At 51.4% G+C, this 10,892-nt stretch overlaps 23 non-coding genes across 23 annotated transcripts; 4 read left to right on the forward strand and 19 right to left on the reverse strand.

Moving 5' to 3' along the window:
• Positions 1-20: 20 nt before the first annotated feature.
• On the reverse strand, positions 21-94 carry Trnai-aau (transfer RNA isoleucine (anticodon AAU)). The gene has a single exon. It is a non-coding gene; the product is annotated as a tRNA-Ile (tRNA).
• Positions 95-351: 257 nt separating this feature from the next.
• Trnae-cuc (transfer RNA glutamic acid (anticodon CUC)) lies at positions 352-423 on the reverse strand. Its single transcript has one exon. It is a non-coding gene; the product is annotated as a tRNA-Glu (tRNA).
• Positions 424-879: 456 nt separating this feature from the next.
• Positions 880-952, reverse strand: Trnam-cau (transfer RNA methionine (anticodon CAU)). The gene has a single exon. It is a non-coding gene; the product is annotated as a tRNA-Met (tRNA).
• A 295-nt stretch (positions 953-1,247) lies between these two features.
• Positions 1,248-1,318, reverse strand: Trnag-gcc (transfer RNA glycine (anticodon GCC)). The gene has a single exon. It is a non-coding gene; the product is annotated as a tRNA-Gly (tRNA).
• Positions 1,319-1,641: 323 nt separating this feature from the next.
• Trnag-ucc (transfer RNA glycine (anticodon UCC)) lies at positions 1,642-1,713 on the forward strand. The gene has a single exon. It is a non-coding gene; the product is annotated as a tRNA-Gly (tRNA).
• Positions 1,714-2,456: 743 nt separating this feature from the next.
• Trnai-aau (transfer RNA isoleucine (anticodon AAU)) lies at positions 2,457-2,530 on the reverse strand. Its single transcript has one exon. It is a non-coding gene; the product is annotated as a tRNA-Ile (tRNA).
• A 257-nt stretch (positions 2,531-2,787) lies between these two features.
• On the reverse strand, positions 2,788-2,859 carry Trnae-cuc (transfer RNA glutamic acid (anticodon CUC)). The gene has a single exon. It is a non-coding gene; the product is annotated as a tRNA-Glu (tRNA).
• Positions 2,860-3,315: 456 nt separating this feature from the next.
• Positions 3,316-3,388, reverse strand: Trnam-cau (transfer RNA methionine (anticodon CAU)). Its single transcript has one exon. It is a non-coding gene; the product is annotated as a tRNA-Met (tRNA).
• Positions 3,389-3,683: 295 nt separating this feature from the next.
• On the reverse strand, positions 3,684-3,754 carry Trnag-gcc (transfer RNA glycine (anticodon GCC)). Its single transcript has one exon. It is a non-coding gene; the product is annotated as a tRNA-Gly (tRNA).
• Positions 3,755-4,077: 323 nt separating this feature from the next.
• Trnag-ucc (transfer RNA glycine (anticodon UCC)) lies at positions 4,078-4,149 on the forward strand. The gene has a single exon. It is a non-coding gene; the product is annotated as a tRNA-Gly (tRNA).
• Positions 4,150-4,892: 743 nt separating this feature from the next.
• Positions 4,893-4,966, reverse strand: Trnai-aau (transfer RNA isoleucine (anticodon AAU)). The gene has a single exon. It is a non-coding gene; the product is annotated as a tRNA-Ile (tRNA).
• Positions 4,967-5,223: 257 nt separating this feature from the next.
• Positions 5,224-5,295, reverse strand: Trnae-cuc (transfer RNA glutamic acid (anticodon CUC)). The gene has a single exon. It is a non-coding gene; the product is annotated as a tRNA-Glu (tRNA).
• Positions 5,296-5,751: 456 nt separating this feature from the next.
• On the reverse strand, positions 5,752-5,824 carry Trnam-cau (transfer RNA methionine (anticodon CAU)). Its single transcript has one exon. It is a non-coding gene; the product is annotated as a tRNA-Met (tRNA).
• Positions 5,825-6,119: 295 nt separating this feature from the next.
• On the reverse strand, positions 6,120-6,190 carry Trnag-gcc (transfer RNA glycine (anticodon GCC)). Its single transcript has one exon. It is a non-coding gene; the product is annotated as a tRNA-Gly (tRNA).
• A 323-nt stretch (positions 6,191-6,513) lies between these two features.
• Trnag-ucc (transfer RNA glycine (anticodon UCC)) lies at positions 6,514-6,585 on the forward strand. The gene has a single exon. It is a non-coding gene; the product is annotated as a tRNA-Gly (tRNA).
• A 743-nt stretch (positions 6,586-7,328) lies between these two features.
• Positions 7,329-7,402, reverse strand: Trnai-aau (transfer RNA isoleucine (anticodon AAU)). Its single transcript has one exon. It is a non-coding gene; the product is annotated as a tRNA-Ile (tRNA).
• Positions 7,403-7,659: 257 nt separating this feature from the next.
• On the reverse strand, positions 7,660-7,731 carry Trnae-cuc (transfer RNA glutamic acid (anticodon CUC)). Its single transcript has one exon. It is a non-coding gene; the product is annotated as a tRNA-Glu (tRNA).
• Positions 7,732-8,187: 456 nt separating this feature from the next.
• Trnam-cau (transfer RNA methionine (anticodon CAU)) lies at positions 8,188-8,260 on the reverse strand. The gene has a single exon. It is a non-coding gene; the product is annotated as a tRNA-Met (tRNA).
• A 295-nt stretch (positions 8,261-8,555) lies between these two features.
• Trnag-gcc (transfer RNA glycine (anticodon GCC)) lies at positions 8,556-8,626 on the reverse strand. The gene has a single exon. It is a non-coding gene; the product is annotated as a tRNA-Gly (tRNA).
• Positions 8,627-8,949: 323 nt separating this feature from the next.
• On the forward strand, positions 8,950-9,021 carry Trnag-ucc (transfer RNA glycine (anticodon UCC)). The gene has a single exon. It is a non-coding gene; the product is annotated as a tRNA-Gly (tRNA).
• A 743-nt stretch (positions 9,022-9,764) lies between these two features.
• On the reverse strand, positions 9,765-9,838 carry Trnai-aau (transfer RNA isoleucine (anticodon AAU)). Its single transcript has one exon. It is a non-coding gene; the product is annotated as a tRNA-Ile (tRNA).
• A 257-nt stretch (positions 9,839-10,095) lies between these two features.
• Positions 10,096-10,167, reverse strand: Trnae-cuc (transfer RNA glutamic acid (anticodon CUC)). The gene has a single exon. It is a non-coding gene; the product is annotated as a tRNA-Glu (tRNA).
• A 456-nt stretch (positions 10,168-10,623) lies between these two features.
• Trnam-cau (transfer RNA methionine (anticodon CAU)) lies at positions 10,624-10,696 on the reverse strand. The gene has a single exon. It is a non-coding gene; the product is annotated as a tRNA-Met (tRNA).
• Positions 10,697-10,892: the final 196 nt, after the last annotated feature.

Genomic DNA, 10,892 nt, shown 5'->3' on the forward strand with positions numbered 1-10,892 from the left:
TTGAAAAAGTGAAATCGTAGTGGCCAGTGGGGGGATCGAACCCACGACCTTTGCGTTATTAGCACGACGCTCTAACCAACTGAGCTAACGGGCCTCGGTGCAGACAGTCTTCCATCGCTTCGCGGGAATTGCTCTGCGTATTGCCATGTAACATTTCTATGGTAGCAGTCCAACAGTGGACCAGCGTCTCTTCTCCCTTTATTCCGCTGCTCGTAGTAATTTCATTGCGTGCCCGTTTCTCTCGACTGTCTTCAGCTGACGTTTAAGAACCAGTAGCTATAACGCGAGGAGGACGTAAAACAGCCTTTCCCAGGGTCAAAACTTGTCGTGATTTCTTCCGAAAAAATTCCGTTCCGGTACCGGGAATCGAACCCGGGCCTCCTGGGTGAGAGCCAGGTATCCTAGCCACTAGACCACACCGGACGGGCACATTCTTCTCGGCGTTTACACCCGGTCCACTCGCTTTCCGTGTCGCACTTTCCCTGTTTGCGAGCACCTTTTCGCGCGCCCATGGCGAGGCGCGCATGTCAAAAGTCACAAGCCATTGCTTTATGCCTCGTTGTTACAGGGGTAGGAGGAAAAGCAAAGCTGTAAGTAGTAATATTTATTTACTTATTTCGCAAGTAAAGACCTGCTGCCTGTCATCATACAGCAGGTCATACATTGTGTGACTTTACACGTTATATCGTACGAAATTCAGTTTTATTACTAGTACTTTTTTCCTTGAAAATTTTACATAAGAACTGCAGGTAGTAATGACGGGAAGTAAACATTATCACGCTGAGTCGGTGAAGCCTTGTGGATAACAAAGTACAAAGTGTTACGCTCCTTCGCAAACCCCAGAGGCGTCAATTTAGCTGTGGACGAAAGTAAATTAAATGCCCCGGGTGAGGATCGAACTCACGACCTTGAGATTATGAGACTTACGCGCTGCCTACTGCGCTACCGAGACAAGTGATCGCCACGTCTTCTGGAATCTCGGTAAGTACCAAATACCACTGGTAGAGAGTCTGCACTTCCTGGCTCATTTTTTTCTGTTGCTACACGTGCATTCCCGGCGCGACAGGCAACTTGCGATGCTAGGCCGACGCCAGTATGTACAATAGCACACAAGAGTCCAAACGAGCAGTCGTGCGCGCTGCATGTTTGGTTATTTCCACACGGAAATACCGCGGTTCATTCTTATGGCTCACGCAGTTCGAGTGCGAAAGACACGCAGCACCACTATCGGAGAAAAAACAAAATGATGCATCGGCCGGGAATCGAACCCGGGCCGCCCGCGTGGCAGGCGAGCATTCTACCACTGAACCACCGATGCTCAGCTTCCTGGTGCTTTCCGTGGCAGACGTCTGCGGGGAAAGTGGGACTGCCGTCCAGCGCCGTCGCATCCTCTCGAGAGAATGCTACAGACGCTGAATCCTGCACTGCACTGCTGCTTAAAAATGACGCCCGAACGCGATCGCCTAAGTACTCTTGTGGCGCACGCACGCGACGACTCTTGCCAAAGGACGCGAAATGTGCGTAGAGACGCTGTCTGGATGCGCTCGCCTACCACGTAATGCGCCTACAGCTACGACCACCTTGAGCCGCCGCCGACAGGCGGGAAGCAGACACAGCGCGGCGTGCGCGGGCGGAAACCGTGCGGTGGTGGTGTAATGGTCAGCATAGTTGCCTTCCAAGCAGTTGATCCGGGTTCGATTCCCGGCCACCGCAGCCGGCTTTTACTTTTGCGTATGAGTACTTTTGCCACGCGTCCTTCAATTAATGTTTCTTTCCCCATCTTACTCGCTGCAGGCCACCCTATAGCGTGTGCGTCGATTCCCCTTCAGTCTCGACTTGTCTCGACTTTGCTCAGCTGACGCGAGAGCTGACGCTCTCCAATCGGCCTATATAAAAAGGACAAGCACGCAAAACGACTGAGAGAGGTATGGCGAGGCGGGCGGGCACCACATTACTTATGCCTCAAGTAAATACCTGCTGCCTGTTATCATGTATTGTCTGATTTTACATGTTCTGTCAGACAAATTCAGTTTTATTACTAGTAGATTTTTTTTTTCTTTGTTGAAAATATTTCAACACGCTCCTTCATTTCACTGTGGCCGCACGGCGCGACCTGGCATACGGAGAGGCAAAATGTGGCGCCAGTGCCCTTGACCGAATAGCGCTGCAGCTCCGATACCGAAGAGGAAAGAGAAATACGAATTGAAACTATCGGCAGTGGCGTGTGTTCGCAGGCGGTCACCCGCCCAAGCACTGACAACGCCCAGCTTCGCGCAGTAGCGGTGATCGGACGAGAAACTGTGTGTTCACCGTGCTGTGACCAGTGAAGTGTTTTAGCGCGTCCCGACAAGTCGCGTTCTGGTCCCCTATCAGCTCCCACACAATGTGACGATTTCTTTGTCACCATACTTCCCCGCCGAAATCGGCGTTGCCTTTTTGAAAAAGTGAAATCGTAGTGGCCAGTGGGGGGATCGAACCCACGACCTTTGCGTTATTAGCACGACGCTCTAACCAACTGAGCTAACGGGCCTCGGTGCAGACAGTCTTCCATCGCTTCGCGGGAATTGCTCTGCGTATTGCCATGTAACATTTCTATGGTAGCAGTCCAACAGTGGACCAGCGTCTCTTCTCCCTTTATTCCGCTGCTCGTAGTAATTTCATTGCGTGCCCGTTTCTCTCGACTGTCTTCAGCTGACGTTTAAGAACCAGTAGCTATAACGCGAGGAGGACGTAAAACAGCCTTTCCCAGGGTCAAAACTTGTCGTGATTTCTTCCGAAAAAATTCCGTTCCGGTACCGGGAATCGAACCCGGGCCTCCTGGGTGAGAGCCAGGTATCCTAGCCACTAGACCACACCGGACGGGCTCATTCTTCTCGGCGTTTACACCCGGTCCACTCGCTTTCCGTGTCGCACTTTCCCTGTTTGCGAGCACCTTTTCGCGCGCCCATGGCGAGGCGCGCATGTCAAAAGTCACAAGCCATTGCTTTATGCCTCGTTGTTACAGGGGTAGGAGGAAAAGCAAAGCTGTAAGTAGTAATATTTATTTACTTATTTCGCAAGTAAAGACCTGCTGCCTGTCATCATACAGCAGGTCATACATTGTGTGACTTTACACGTTATATCGTACGAAATTCAGTTTTATTACTAGTACTTTTTTCCTTGAAAATTTTACATAAGAACTGCAGGTAGTAATGACGGGAAGTAAACATTATCACGCTGAGTCGGTGAAGCCTTGTGGATAACAAAGTACAAAGTGTTTCGCTCCTTCGCAAACCCCAGAGGCGTCAATTTAGCTGTGGACGAAAGTAAATTAAATGCCCCGGGTGAGGATCGAACTCACGACCTTAAGATTATGAGACTTACGCGCTGCCTACTGCGCTACCGAGACAAGTGATCGCCACGTCTTCTGGAATCTCGGTAAGTACCAAATACCACTGGTAGAGAGTCTGCACTTCCTGGCTCATTTTTTTCTGTTGCTACACGTGCATTCCCGGCGCGACAGGCAACTTGCGATGCTAGGCCGACGCCAGTATGTACAATAGCACACAAGAGTCCAAACGAGCAGTCGTGCGCGCTGCATGTTTGGTTATTTCCACACGGAAATACCGCGGTTCATTCTTATGGCTCACGCAGTTCGAGTGCGAAAGACACGCAGCACCACTATCGGAGAAAAAACAAAATGATGCATCGGCCGGGAATCGAACCCGGGCCGCCCGCGTGGCAGGCGAGCATTCTACCACTGAACCACCGATGCTCAGCTTCCTGGTGCTTTCCGTGGCAGACGTCTGCGGGGAAAGTGGGACTGCCGTCCAGCGCCGTCGCATCCTCTCGAGAGAATGCTACAGACGCTGAATCCTGCACTGCACTGCTGCTTAAAAATGACGCCCGAACGCGATCGCCTAAGTACTCTTGTGGCGCACGCACGCGACGACTCTTGCCAAAGGACGCGAAATGTGCGTAGAGACGCTGTCTGGATGCGCTCGCCTACCACGTAATGCGCCTACAGCTACGACCACCTTGAGCCGCCGCCGACAGGCGGGAAGCAGACACAGCGCGGCGTGCGCGGGCGGAAACCGTGCGGTGGTGGTGTAATGGTCAGCATAGTTGCCTTCCAAGCAGTTGATCCGGGTTCGATTCCCGGCCACCGCAGCCGGCTTTTACTTTTGCGTATGAGTACTTTTGCCACGCGTCCTTCAATTAATGTTTCTTTCCCCATCTTACTCGCTGCAGGCCACCCTATAGCGTGTGCGTCGATTCCCCTTCAGTCTCGACTTGTCTCGACTTTGCTCAGCTGACGCGAGAGCTGACGCTCTCCAATCGGCCTATATAAAAAGGACAAGCACGCAAAACGACTGAGAGAGGTATGGCGAGGCGGGCGGGCACCACATTACTTATGCCTCAAGTAAATACCTGCTGCCTGTTATCATGTATTGTCTGATTTTACATGTTCTGTCAGACAAATTCAGTTTTATTACTAGTAGATTTTTTTTTTCTTTGTTGAAAATATTTCAACACGCTCCTTCATTTCACTGTGGCCGCACGGCGCGACCTGGCATACGGAGAGGCAAAATGTGGCGCCAGTGCCCTTGACCGAATAGCGCTGCAGCTCCGATACCGAAGAGGAAAGAGAAATACGAATTGAAACTATCGGCAGTGGCGTGTGTTCGCAGGCGGTCACCCGCCCAAGCACTGACAACGCCCAGCTTCGCGCAGTAGCGGTGATCGGACGAGAAACTGTGTGTTCACCGTGCTGTGACCAGTGAAGTGTTTTAGCGCGTCCCGACAAGTCGCGTTCTGGTCCCCTATCAGCTCCCACACAATGTGACGATTTCTTTGTCACCATACTTCCCCGCCGAAATCGGCGTTGCCTTTTTGAAAAAGTGAAATCGTAGTGGCCAGTGGGGGGATCGAACCCACGACCTTTGCGTTATTAGCACGACGCTCTAACCAACTGAGCTAACGGGCCTCGGTGCAGACAGTCTTCCATCGCTTCGCGGGAATTGCTCTGCGTATTGCCATGTAACATTTCTATGGTAGCAGTCCAACAGTGGACCAGCGTCTCTTCTCCCTTTATTCCGCTGCTCGTAGTAATTTCATTGCGTGCCCGTTTCTCTCGACTGTCTTCAGCTGACGTTTAAGAACCAGTAGCTATAACGCGAGGAGGACGTAAAACAGCCTTTCCCAGGGTCAAAACTTGTCGTGATTTCTTCCGAAAAAATTCCGTTCCGGTACCGGGAATCGAACCCGGGCCTCCTGGGTGAGAGCCAGGTATCCTAGCCACTAGACCACACCGGACGGGCACATTCTTCTCGGCGTTTACACCCGGTCCACTCGCTTTCCGTGTCGCACTTTCCCTGTTTGCGAGCACCTTTTCGCGCGCCCATGGCGAGGCGCGCATGTCAAAAGTCACAAGCCATTGCTTTATGCCTCGTTGTTACAGGGGTAGGAGGAAAAGCAAAGCTGTAAGTAGTAATATTTATTTACTTATTTCGCAAGTAAAGACCTGCTGCCTGTCATCATACAGCAGGTCATACATTGTGTGACTTTACACGTTATATCGTACGAAATTCAGTTTTATTACTAGTACTTTTTTCCTTGAAAATTTTACATAAGAACTGCAGGTAGTAATGACGGGAAGTAAACATTATCACGCTGAGTCGGTGAAGCCTTGTGGATAACAAAGTACAAAGTGTTTCGCTCCTTCGCAAACCCCAGAGGCGTCAATTTAGCTGTGGACGAAAGTAAATTAAATGCCCCGGGTGAGGATCGAACTCACGACCTTAAGATTATGAGACTTACGCGCTGCCTACTGCGCTACCGAGACAAGTGATCGCCACGTCTTCTGGAATCTCGGTAAGTACCAAATACCACTGGTAGAGAGTCTGCACTTCCTGGCTCATTTTTTTCTGTTGCTACACGTGCATTCCCGGCGCGACAGGCAACTTGCGATGCTAGGCCGACGCCAGTATGTACAATAGCACACAAGAGTCCAAACGAGCAGTCGTGCGCGCTGCATGTTTGGTTATTTCCACACGGAAATACCGCGGTTCATTCTTATGGCTCACGCAGTTCGAGTGCGAAAGACACGCAGCACCACTATCGGAGAAAAAACAAAATGATGCATCGGCCGGGAATCGAACCCGGGCCGCCCGCGTGGCAGGCGAGCATTCTACCACTGAACCACCGATGCTCAGCTTCCTGGTGCTTTCCGTGGCAGACGTCTGCGGGGAAAGTGGGACTGCCGTCCAGCGCCGTCGCATCCTCTCGAGAGAATGCTACAGACGCTGAATCCTGCACTGCACTGCTGCTTAAAAATGACGCCCGAACGCGATCGCCTAAGTACTCTTGTGGCGCACGCACGCGACGACTCTTGCCAAAGGACGCGAAATGTGCGTAGAGACGCTGTCTGGATGCGCTCGCCTACCACGTAATGCGCCTACAGCTACGACCACCTTGAGCCGCCGCCGACAGGCGGGAAGCAGACACAGCGCGGCGTGCGCGGACGGAAACCGTGCGGTGGTGGTGTAATGGTCAGCATAGTTGCCTTCCAAGCAGTTGATCCGGGTTCGATTCCCGGCCACCGCAGCCGGCTTTTACTTTTGCGTATGAGTACTTTTGCCACGCGTCCTTCAATTAATGTTTCTTTCCCCATCTTACTCGCTGCAGGCCACCCTATAGCGTGTGCGTCGATTCCCCTTCAGTCTCGACTTGTCTCGACTTTGCTCAGCTGACGCGAGAGCTGACGCTCTCCAATCGGCCTATATAAAAAGGACAAGCACGCAAAACGACTGAGAGAGGTATGGCGAGGCGGGCGGGCACCACATTACTTATGCCTCAAGTAAATACCTGCTGCCTGTTATCATGTATTGTCTGATTTTACATGTTCTGTCAGACAAATTCAGTTTTATTACTAGTAGATTTTTTTTTTCTTTGTTGAAAATATTTCAACACGCTCCTTCATTTCACTGTGGCCGCACGGCGCGACCTGGCATACGGAGAGGCAAAATGTGGCGCCAGTGCCCTTGACCGAATAGCGCTGCAGCTCCGATACCGAAGAGGAAAGAGAAATACGAATTGAAACTATCGGCAGTGGCGTGTGTTCGCAGGCGGTCACCCGCCCAAGCACTGACAACGCCCAGCTTCGCGCAGTAGCGGTGATCGGACGAGAAACTGTGTGTTCACCGTGCTGTGACCAGTGAAGTGTTTTAGCGCGTCCCGACAAGTCGCGTTCTGGTCCCCTATCAGCTCCCACACAATGTGACGATTTCTTTGTCACCATACTTCCCCGCCGAAATCGGCGTTGCCTTTTTGAAAAAGTGAAATCGTAGTGGCCAGTGGGGGGATCGAACCCACGACCTTTGCGTTATTAGCACGACGCTCTAACCAACTGAGCTAACGGGCCTCGGTGCAGACAGTCTTCCATCGCTTCGCGGGAATTGCTCTGCGTATTGCCATGTAACATTTCTATGGTAGCAGTCCAACAGTGGACCAGCGTCTCTTCTCCCTTTATTCCGCTGCTCGTAGTAATTTCATTGCGTGCCCGTTTCTCTCGACTGTCTTCAGCTGACGTTTAAGAACCAGTAGCTATAACGCGAGGAGGACGTAAAACAGCCTTTCCCAGGGTCAAAACTTGTCGTGATTTCTTCCGAAAAAATTCCGTTCCGGTACCGGGAATCGAACCCGGGCCTCCTGGGTGAGAGCCAGGTATCCTAGCCACTAGACCACACCGGACGGGCACATTCTTCTCGGCGTTTACACCCGGTCCACTCGCTTTCCGTGTCGCACTTTCCCTGTTTGCGAGCACCTTTTCGCGCGCCCATGGCGAGGCGCGCATGTCAAAAGTCACAAGCCATTGCTTTATGCCTCGTTGTTACAGGGGTAGGAGGAAAAGCAAAGCTGTAAGTAGTAATATTTATTTACTTATTTCGCAAGTAAAGACCTGCTGCCTGTCATCATACAGCAGGTCATACATTGTGTGACTTTACACGTTATATCGTACGAAATTCAGTTTTATTACTAGTACTTTTTTCCTTGAAAATTTTACATAAGAACTGCAGGTAGTAATGACGGGAAGTAAACATTATCACGCTGAGTCGGTGAAGCCTTGTGGATAACAAAGTACAAAGTGTTACGCTCCTTCGCAAACCCCAGAGGCGTCAATTTAGCTGTGGACGAAAGTAAATTAAATGCCCCGGGTGAGGATCGAACTCACGACCTTAAGATTATGAGACTTACGCGCTGCCTACTGCGCTACCGAGACAAGTGATCGCCACGTCTTCTGGAATCTCGGTAAGTACCAAATACCACTGGTAGAGAGTCTGCACTTCCTGGCTCATTTTTTTCTGTTGCTACACGTGCATTCCCGGCGCGACAGGCAACTTGCGATGCTAGGCCGACGCCAGTATGTACAATAGCACACAAGAGTCCAAACGAGCAGTCGTGCGCGCTGCATGTTTGGTTATTTCCACACGGAAATACCGCGGTTCATTCTTATGGCTCACGCAGTTCGAGTGCGAAAGACACGCAGCACCACTATCGGAGAAAAAACAAAATGATGCATCGGCCGGGAATCGAACCCGGGCCGCCCGCGTGGCAGGCGAGCATTCTACCACTGAACCACCGATGCTCAGCTTCCTGGTGCTTTCCGTGGCAGACGTCTGCGGGGAAAGTGGGACTGCCGTCCAGCGCCGTCGCATCCTCTCGAGAGAATGCTACAGACGCTGAATCCTGCACTGCACTGCTGCTTAAAAATGACGCCCGAACGCGATCGCCTAAGTACTCTTGTGGCGCACGCACGCGACGACTCTTGCCAAAGGACGCGAAATGTGCGTAGAGACGCTGTCTGGATGCGCTCGCCTACCACGTAATGCGCCTACAGCTACGACCACCTTGAGCCGCCGCCGACAGGCGGGAAGCAGACACAGCGCGGCGTGCGCGGGCGGAAACCGTGCGGTGGTGGTGTAATGGTCAGCATAGTTGCCTTCCAAGCAGTTGATCCGGGTTCGATTCCCGGCCACCGCAGCCGGCTTTTACTTTTGCGTATGAGTACTTTTGCCACGCGTCCTTCAATTAATGTTTCTTTCCCCATCTTACTCGCTGCAGGCCACCCTATAGCGTGTGCGTCGATTCCCCTTCAGTCTCGACTTGTCTCGACTTTGCTCAGCTGACGCGAGAGCTGACGCTCTCCAATCGGCCTATATAAAAAGGACAAGCACGCAAAACGACTGAGAGAGGTATGGCGAGGCGGGCGGGCACCACATTACTTATGCCTCAAGTAAATACCTGCTGCCTGTTATCATGTATTGTCTGATTTTACATGTTCTGTCAGACAAATTCAGTTTTATTACTAGTAGATTTTTTTTTTCTTTGTTGAAAATATTTCAACACGCTCCTTCATTTCACTGTGGCCGCACGGCGCGACCTGGCATACGGAGAGGCAAAATGTGGCGCCAGTGCCCTTGACCGAATAGCGCTGCAGCTCCGATACCGAAGAGGAAAGAGAAATACGAATTGAAACTATCGGCAGTGGCGTGTGTTCGCAGGCGGTCACCCGCCCAAGCACTGACAACGCCCAGCTTCGCGCAGTAGCGGTGATCGGACGAGAAACTGTGTGTTCACCGTGCTGTGACCAGTGAAGTGTTTTAGCGCGTCCCGACAAGTCGCGTTCTGGTTCCCTATCAGCTCCCACACAATGTGACGATTTCTTTGTCACCATACTTCCCCGCCGAAATCGGCGTTGCCTTTTTGAAAAAGTGAAATCGTAGTGGCCAGTGGGGGGATCGAACCCACGACCTTTGCGTTATTAGCACGACGCTCTAACCAACTGAGCTAACGGGCCTCGGTGCAGACAGTCTTCCATCGCTTCGCGGGAATTGCTCTGCGTATTGCCATGTAACATTTCTATGGTAGCAGTCCAACAGTGGACCAGCGTCTCTTCTCCCTTTATTCCGCTGCTCGTAGTAATTTCATTGCGTGCCCGTTTCTCTCGACTGTCTTCAGCTGACGTTTAAGAACCAGTAGCTATAACGCGAGGAGGACGTAAAACAGCCTTTCCCAGGGTCAAAACTTGTCGTGATTTCTTCCGAAAAAATTCCGTTCCGGTACCGGGAATCGAACCCGGGCCTCCTGGGTGAGAGCCAGGTATCCTAGCCACTAGACCACACCGGACGGGCACATTCTTCTCGGCGTTTACACCCGGTCCACTCGCTTTCCGTGTCGCACTTTCCCTGTTTGCGAGCACCTTTTCGCGCGCCCATGGCGAGGCGCGCATGTCAAAAGTCACAAGCCATTGCTTTATGCCTCGTTGTTACAGGGGTAGGAGGAAAAGCAAAGCTGTAAGTAGTAATATTTATTTACTTATTTCGCAAGTAAAGACCTGCTGCCTGTCATCATACAGCAGGTCATACATTGTGTGACTTTACACGTTATATCGTACGAAATTCAGTTTTATTACTAGTACTTTTTTCCTTGAAAATTTTACATAAGAACTGCAGGTAGTAATGACGGGAAGTAAACATTATCACGCTGAGTCGGTGAAGCCTTGTGGATAACAAAGTACAAAGTGTTACGCTCCTTCGCAAACCCCAGAGGCGTCAATTTAGCTGTGGACGAAAGTAAATTAAATGCCCCGGGTGAGGATCGAACTCACGACCTTAAGATTATGAGACTTACGCGCTGCCTACTGCGCTACCGAGACAAGTGATCGCCACGTCTTCTGGAATCTCGGTAAGTACCAAATACCACTGGTAGAGAGTCTGCACTTCCTGGCTCATTTTTTTCTGTTGCTACACGTGCATTCCCGGCGCGACAGGCAACTTGCGATGCTAGGCCGACGCCAGTATGTACAATAGCACACAAGAGTCCAAACGAGCAGTCGTGCGCGCTGCATGTTT

Source organism: Schistocerca cancellata, unplaced genomic scaffold (assembly GCF_023864275.1).
Source record: "Schistocerca cancellata isolate TAMUIC-IGC-003103 unplaced genomic scaffold, iqSchCanc2.1 HiC_scaffold_256, whole genome shotgun sequence".
Lineage (NCBI taxonomy): Eukaryota > Metazoa > Arthropoda > Insecta > Orthoptera > Acrididae > Schistocerca > Schistocerca cancellata.